Source organism: Hydra viridissima, unplaced genomic scaffold (assembly GCF_058129835.1).
Source record: "Hydra viridissima isolate aposymbiotic clone 2 unplaced genomic scaffold, HvirCarnegie_v1 scaffold_1, whole genome shotgun sequence".
In the NCBI taxonomy this organism is placed as follows: domain Eukaryota; kingdom Metazoa; phylum Cnidaria; class Hydrozoa; order Anthoathecata; family Hydridae; genus Hydra; species Hydra viridissima.
In genome coordinates this window covers 1630742-1638291 of record NW_028324300.1, presented here as the reverse complement: position 1 = coordinate 1638291, position 7550 = coordinate 1630742, and positions in this window count along the sequence as shown.

Sequence of the window (7550 nt, the reverse complement as noted above, 5' to 3'; positions counted from 1 at the left end):
TTATTATTATTATTATTATTATTATTATTATTATTATTATTATTATTATTATTATTATTATTATTATTATTATTATTATTATTATTATTATTATTATTATTATTATTATTATTATTATTATTATTATTATTATTATTATTATTATTATTATTATTATTATTATTATTATTATTATTGTTGTTGTTGTTGTTATTGTTGTTATTATTATTATTATTATTATCGACAGTTTTTAATGACAATTGAAGCGCTTTTAAATAGCATGCCAAACTATTTGAGCTGAAGTTGATTGACAAGAAAGCAAATTTGTATGTTTGATAATTCTATAGCAGAACTATAATTTGAATTTTCTCAAAAACATCCACCCACCTCTAAAACGTTTTGACGGTAGCTTTCTGTTTACTTGTTTGGGTCGAGTAACTCTTAAGGGTGAGATGAGGTTGTTTTTTTTACATCGTTAGAGGAGGGGGCAAGAGCGAATGCAGGCCCTTACTACCGAAAATTATACGGTCGTGTTACCGACGTTAGCGGTAATCGTATGGTTCAACCCAGGCAAAGTGCAATGCAAGAGTTTTTATAATCAAATTCAATGTGTTCTACTGCAATATAAAGGAATCTAAATAAAAGTATTTGTAATTATTATTACTGGCACTAATCTTTATGTTAAAAACATGTCTCTTTTTTTCAAATAGCATTTAAAAGATTAACTTGGTGTTTGATATTTGTGGAGAAATTCATGTGAAAATACAGTTAGGTCTGAAAAAAATTAGAAATTTATTTATGGCCAAATTCACATTCTAAATTTCTTACCAATTGTTGATTATCTGTTGTCAAGGTAGACGGTGAAAAATGAAATGTGGAATTTACTATTCGAATTTTGTCAATGAGAAATGTTTGAGATTGGGTTTGATTTCTGTTTTTATTTTCAAAACAATAAACTGTTAGTAGTAGGGATAAGGTAGCTCAAATTTTTGGACATACGAATTCCGCTATTGAGAATTCACGTAAATTTTTATCAGATTTTGAAGCGTAAATTGGCGGAAATTACGAAATAGTATGTTTGTAGCAGCAATACGCACACTCCAGGGGGTTTCAGATGAAATTCTCGTGAATTCCGATTGAAAAGGGTTTGATATCTCCTGGAGATTCTATAATAAATGTACTACATTCTATTGAACAATTTAGGCCGGGTGAATAAAAATGAGCAACTGCTTTTACTCAGTAATTGGCCAGTTTTACGTGAATAAAAACTAAAGAAAAGTTGTTAAAGTTTTTATTCACGTAAAGCTGACCAATTACTGAGTAAAAGCAATTGCTCATTTTTATTCACCCGGCCTTTTGAGTCTACATCGCCCTATAAATTATTTATAGATAAACTATTTCAAGCCAAAACTTAAAAAAGTTTCCCGGACCCATAACTAAAAATTATTTTAAAAAGTTGAAATTATAGAATATATAAAATATATAGTGTTTTAACTGTTGGTTGAAGTAAATTGGGTTGTTGTTGGTAGAGCATCTTTCAACATGACAGCTGGAGTCCTTTGAGGAAGACTGAGTCTCAACCGACTATGCAAAAAAACAATATGATCTAGTGGTGTTAGCTTTTGTTAGCTTTCTCTCTCCAACAAACTCACACTAATTGATTAAAAAGAGTATTAAACTTTTCAGGAGACAACAAATAAAATTGTTCGATTGGTCAGAGCAAGAGCTTAATTCACCTGCTAAAAAAATTTTTAATAGATTGAATTGTTAAATTTTAACTTGCTAGGACAACTTTCAGGAGTTTTTTTGATGCTCCTTAAAGTTATTAATTGTCATTTATAAAGTAGTAGAAGTGGAGAAGGCTCCTTTTTAAGGGCTTATAAATAACTTGCTTTATAAGATATGCATTTTGTCTACTCAAAATAGATCCTGCTTCAGACAAACCAATCTAATGTGAATAAAATTTGATAATCTAATTTTTTAACTAGGTTTAGAACACATTTGGAAGTATAAGAAAGTATAACACGTCTTAGGTAGTGGTGTTTGGAATAGCGAGTCCATTTGCAACAGCTTTAGACTAGATAGTCTCCCATCCCCGGGTGTTTTCATGATTGGTAACCTTTGCTATTTTCAAGCCATCTATGAACTTGCCACTAAGCCTTCCCATTAAAAAATCTTCACCTTGTCTAATCCAGTCTGCCAAAAGAATTTATTGTGACAAATTCAATGATATTTAAGCTGCGTAGGCATCTATTTTCTGTCCCCTTGGATAAAGATATTAAAAACACATTAAATATAAGTTTGGGAATGATATTATTTTTAGGGTCAACACAAAAAAAAACAAATTTATAAAATTTACAAAATTTGAAAAGTTCTATGATATATAATTATTTCCTTTTCTGATGTCTGTAACATAGGAAAAATACAGTGAAAAAATTACTTATAACTGCTTAATTGTGAAAGAATTTATTTAATGAAACATTCATTAGATGGACTTGCGAATTTATAAAAAACATCTTAAAACTTGTAAAACATATAATTTGAACGTAGGACTGTTTTCTGTGCAAAAATTCATAATTGAAAATAATTATAGTGTATATTTAAGACAAAGATATTGGGTTTACTTACATTTCTTTTTTGAAAATTTGTTCTTCTTGAGTCATTAGGTTAAAAGTTTACACTACAGTCCATATTGTAAACAAAACAAAATGTAAAACAAAACTGGATAATTTCTTTTGGTTTTGAATGAATTTCGCTAATATTTTTGCCAGTGTCGCGTAACAAATGTTCTCCCCACATTTTTGTTCCCCCGGAAAGTATGTACCGGGACAAACTTTTCCCCCGGAAAGTATACTCTAGAATAAACATTCCGGGGGGATACATTATTTCTTTCCCGCCCGTAATGAATATTCTCCCGATATTATGTTTACTAAAAATTTTGGTTTTTTTGATAAAACATTTGTAATTGTTGCCAAGCCATTTTATTTGTTAAATAACGTGCCTGAACGTTAATTATGACTGATACCAAGGAAAGTTAATATGCATGGTGGATCTTGATGCAGAATTTTCACATAGCCCCCAGTATTTTGTTTTTAAAAAAAACGAACAAAACAAAATAAAAACGTAATTTAGCAGTTAAAATACAGTTTAAATATACTTATTAACATGTTCTAAATATTGATAATTTGTATCGCCTTCTTGCGTTCATGTTTATGTGAGACGGTTTTTGGAAAAGGTGTGACGATTGATGTTTCCAAACAGCAAATGAGATGAGAGCGCATAATTTTGTTTTCAAATGTTTGCGTCATACCATCTTTTCCATAAATTGTCAACTGAAATGCAAAGGCAACCTGCATAAATACCACAGCCCGATGCATTCGGTTGTAGTGCGCATTGTACTACTGTTACTAAAGAAAACCTTCGGGATTAACAAGTCTAACATTGAGTTGTCTCATTTGAGCTTTAACATAATTTGAAACGGAGCTATTATCTAAATACAAAACTTCTCCTTCAACGCATGCAGTTGTGACCCAATGGTTGACGTCGTGAAGAATGATGATCGACTCACAGGTGACTGCTTCCAACCCAGATCGTGTCTGAACCAGAAGAGTTGATGGATTGTATTTGTTACCAAGATGTGTTGAAACCATTTTGTTGACCGCGTCAATAATTCTGTTGTTCAACCATGCGTCTGAAGTCGGGACCTGTTTATCTCCAATTGTTAGTTGTACTTTGAAATCCGGGGGTTCTGATTTTGAAAACTTTTTTTGATAATCGATTTTTTCGACTGAATCTTTCAATGCTTCTGTTGCTATAACTTTATCAATATTCTGACCGGAGGTTGCAGGTTTAATTGACATGGCGTATTCCTGTGGTTCATTCCATCTTTTTAGGCTGATAGCGTTAACAATTTGTTTTAATATTCTTTTTTTATCTTGCAACCGATAAACTCCTTCTCTCCTTTGTCTAAAACATCTATTATTGTGTAAGCGCCGTGGAATCTTTGAGCTAACTTATTACCTATTCGTGTGTCTTTGCGTCTATTGCATTTCAAAACTTTGTCGCCAACTTCAAATGATTGAGGTAAATGTTTACCATCGTAACGTTTCTTCTGCATATTTTGTGCCATTGTGATGTTCTTTTTAGCTGCGTTTCTTTTCACGCCAATTTCTTCAGCGAACTCAGCCATTCGTAATCCTTGTTTAGCTTCGTCAATTTTGGTATCTCACAGAAAAATCTCTCTTGTCCGGTTTTCCAAATCGATTGGAATCAGAGCTTTAACTCCATACATAATCTCAAAGGGAGAGTATTTCGTAGAAACTTGTTTATTTATTCGATATGCAAAAGCCACCGGGTCCAGAAGTTCATCCCAGTCGTTTGCTTCGTTGTTAACAACTTTCATTATATTTGTAATCAACGTTTGGTTGAACCTATTGTGCAAAGAAAATTGATACGTTATAGTTAGTAACTGTTGTATTTAAGACTATTAAATAATGCCCCTATTTTACACAAAAAACAAATTTAAAAGTTATTATAAAAACTATACAAAGTAAAAAATAGAGTATAACCATTTATCACCTTTCTGTCAGTCCATTAGTCTAGGGATGATATGCTGACGTTTTTGCGGATTCTATGTCTAATTTCAATAAAAGATCTTCCACAAGCTTGTTACAAAACTCGCTTCCTTGGTCGTGAAGTAGAATGTGACAAGCCCCAAATCTGAATAGCAGACGAAGAATGAAACGATTAATAGAATCCGCATTCTTGTCTGCGATGTAATCAACTTCAGCCCATCTAGTAAGGTATTCTGTTGCTACTACAATATACTTCTTTCCGTTCTTAGTTTCTCTCAACGGACCAATTAGATCTATTCCCCAACGGTGAAAAATGTCATTAACTGGGATCGGATGGAGCGTCGCAGGTGATGGTTTGTTGTTAGGATTTGCACGTTGACATTCAGGGCAGGATCCGACAAATTCGCGTATGTCTTTTAAAATCGACTTCCACCAATACCTCTCAGTTGCTTTTTTGATCGTGGCGTTTTGCCCAAAGTGACATCCTCCAACTTTGTTGCTATGGAGAGTTCGTATTATACGGTTTCGCTCTTCTTCTCCAGTTGCAACTCGTTGTAGTCGTTTTTCATTTCCGATGTGAAATAATTCTCCATGTACCAACCGGAAGGATTCTGCTTTCTTTCAAAGTTTCCTCTTATCGTCTTTCGAATACTTCGATGGATATTCCTTTTTCCCGAGATGTATAACCTCGCTTTCTTCTTTTTTCATATTCTTTTTTCAAATAGTTAAATAAAATAAAAACAACTTATATTTGCAAGTTTTTGTACTTTTATGTAACTAGTTGAATAATAAACGTTCACAAATATTCTTGTTCTTTACTGAAAGCAAACAACTATAATAAATAAAAATTGTAAGTTATTTCATAAAAATGATCCGCAATTTTATGAAATTTTTTCACCAAGCATAACAAAATACTCATACAGATTTGAACAACTAGTTCATAAATAGTCCAAGAAAAATCGAAAACTAACGAGCCTTTGCTTTTTAAAACATTCGAAAAACCAGTCACAATAACAGATCGTGCCCAATGTACTAACTAGTGCACAAAAATCTAAAAAATGGCAAACTCTGGAGAGGAACAGTCCATTGATTCTCTTATATTAGATCTAGAATCAGACGTTTTTTTTGAAAAAAATTAAGTTCCTTAATGATGTCGATGCTTTTCTTACAGAAATTGAGAATGGAAGCGTTTCAAACAACTTTAACTGCCAGCAGTGTGTGAAAAAATGCAAATCAGGGAAAGGACTCAAACACCACATAACAACACATCACTTTTAGATTGACTCTTCAAAACTGCAAAGAAAAGCAGCAACTGATACTAAGCGTGCGTGTACTGCAAAAGAGTTCACAACTTTCATTAAAAAAAGCATTAAATTTGTGGAAAACGATCTTTGCTACCCTCTATATCAGAGATGATAGGTACAGTTTCTCAGAAGATGATGCAAAGCATTCATTCAATCTGATAAAGGAAGTCATTGAAAATTTTAATAGTGATGCAGAATGTTTTTATCCACAATTTTACAAAGATGCTGGTCAGAAAGGTTTTATGAAAAATCTCACAGATAAAACCTCAACTCTTGTAGGATATGACCTTGCAAATCACATTTTGGCTCACTTGACTAAGTCTAAAAATACCACCTCAGTTTTAGTTATTGATGATGAAATTAAGTTTACAGATAAAGAAAGAAATTTAATTGAATATTTGGGTGGCTATGTATTTAGTACTTTTTATTGAAGGATACGTTATTCAAAAAGTTGACAAACCAGAATTGACAAGAAACACTCTCAATTTTGTTGGCTTGAAAAATTGTAGAAAATTATTCAAATTATTTTGACAAGTATAATCATGATACTAATAAAAAATTTAGTATTTTAAAAAATCGAGGTGGTCTTCGGTTTATATCAGCTGATGCTTTGTCACTATTTAAAATAGCAGGAATAGCATTTAGAAAATCAACAAAAATTTTAAGTAAAAATGTTGACTGCAGAGTTGCTTCAAGATGTTGGATTTTTATCTCACTCACAAAAATTTGCAATGTTTCTTCTACCAAAGTATCTGAAGAATTGTCTCTCAATCTTCTAGATCATCTTTTAACTCTTTATACTTGTGTTTACTCATTTTCCTATTAAAAGGACCTTGTAAATTTGCATAAAACAAAATCTAAGAACAAAAGAACAAATTCGTTAAGAAAAGAAATCAAGAAAGGAACTTTGAATTCCACTGAACTCCAATGAATAGTTTAAATAAAAAATAGACATTAGAAAAGGCTATTTTCATAGCCATAAATGTCATTAAAAACATATTCTTGCATAGGAACTATATTGCAGCATGATAGAGAGATGCAATGATTAATAAAGTGAAAACCAAATAAAGTTAAGTAAGTTCTTATTTTAAGTATCAAATGCTATATAATTAAAAGTAGTTTAATAGTTATTTATTTTTATTATTTTATTAAAATAAATTTATTGAAATAATTTTGAAATAAATAATGTTAAGAGTTTTATTTTAGCCTCTCCTTTCTTTGTAACACAATATCAACTTAAGAGATCACTTTTCAGTCTCCTAGAAAATCTTAAAGGTTAACAATGTACCTTTTGGTGCCCCAATTACCACTTACCTTTAGTTTCCACAAGCAAATTACTCTAATTGTCACATTATGCACAGTGTAAGACATGGTGGCAACAAAAAATTAAGTCAAAAAATTATTTCATCTCACTATTGATTTCTTAACAAAAAATAGTATTCAAGACTTGGGAACCTTATATATATATATATATATATACACACACACACACACACACACACACACACACACACACACACACACACACACACACACACACACACACACACACACACACACACACACACACACACAATTATTTTATTCAAATAATGCCTTTATAAGGTTTGTGGCTATGAATATAGCCGTTTTTGATTTCCTTCTTTTGATGAGTTCATTTTTTGTTACAATTTCGGCGTGGTTATTTCTCTTT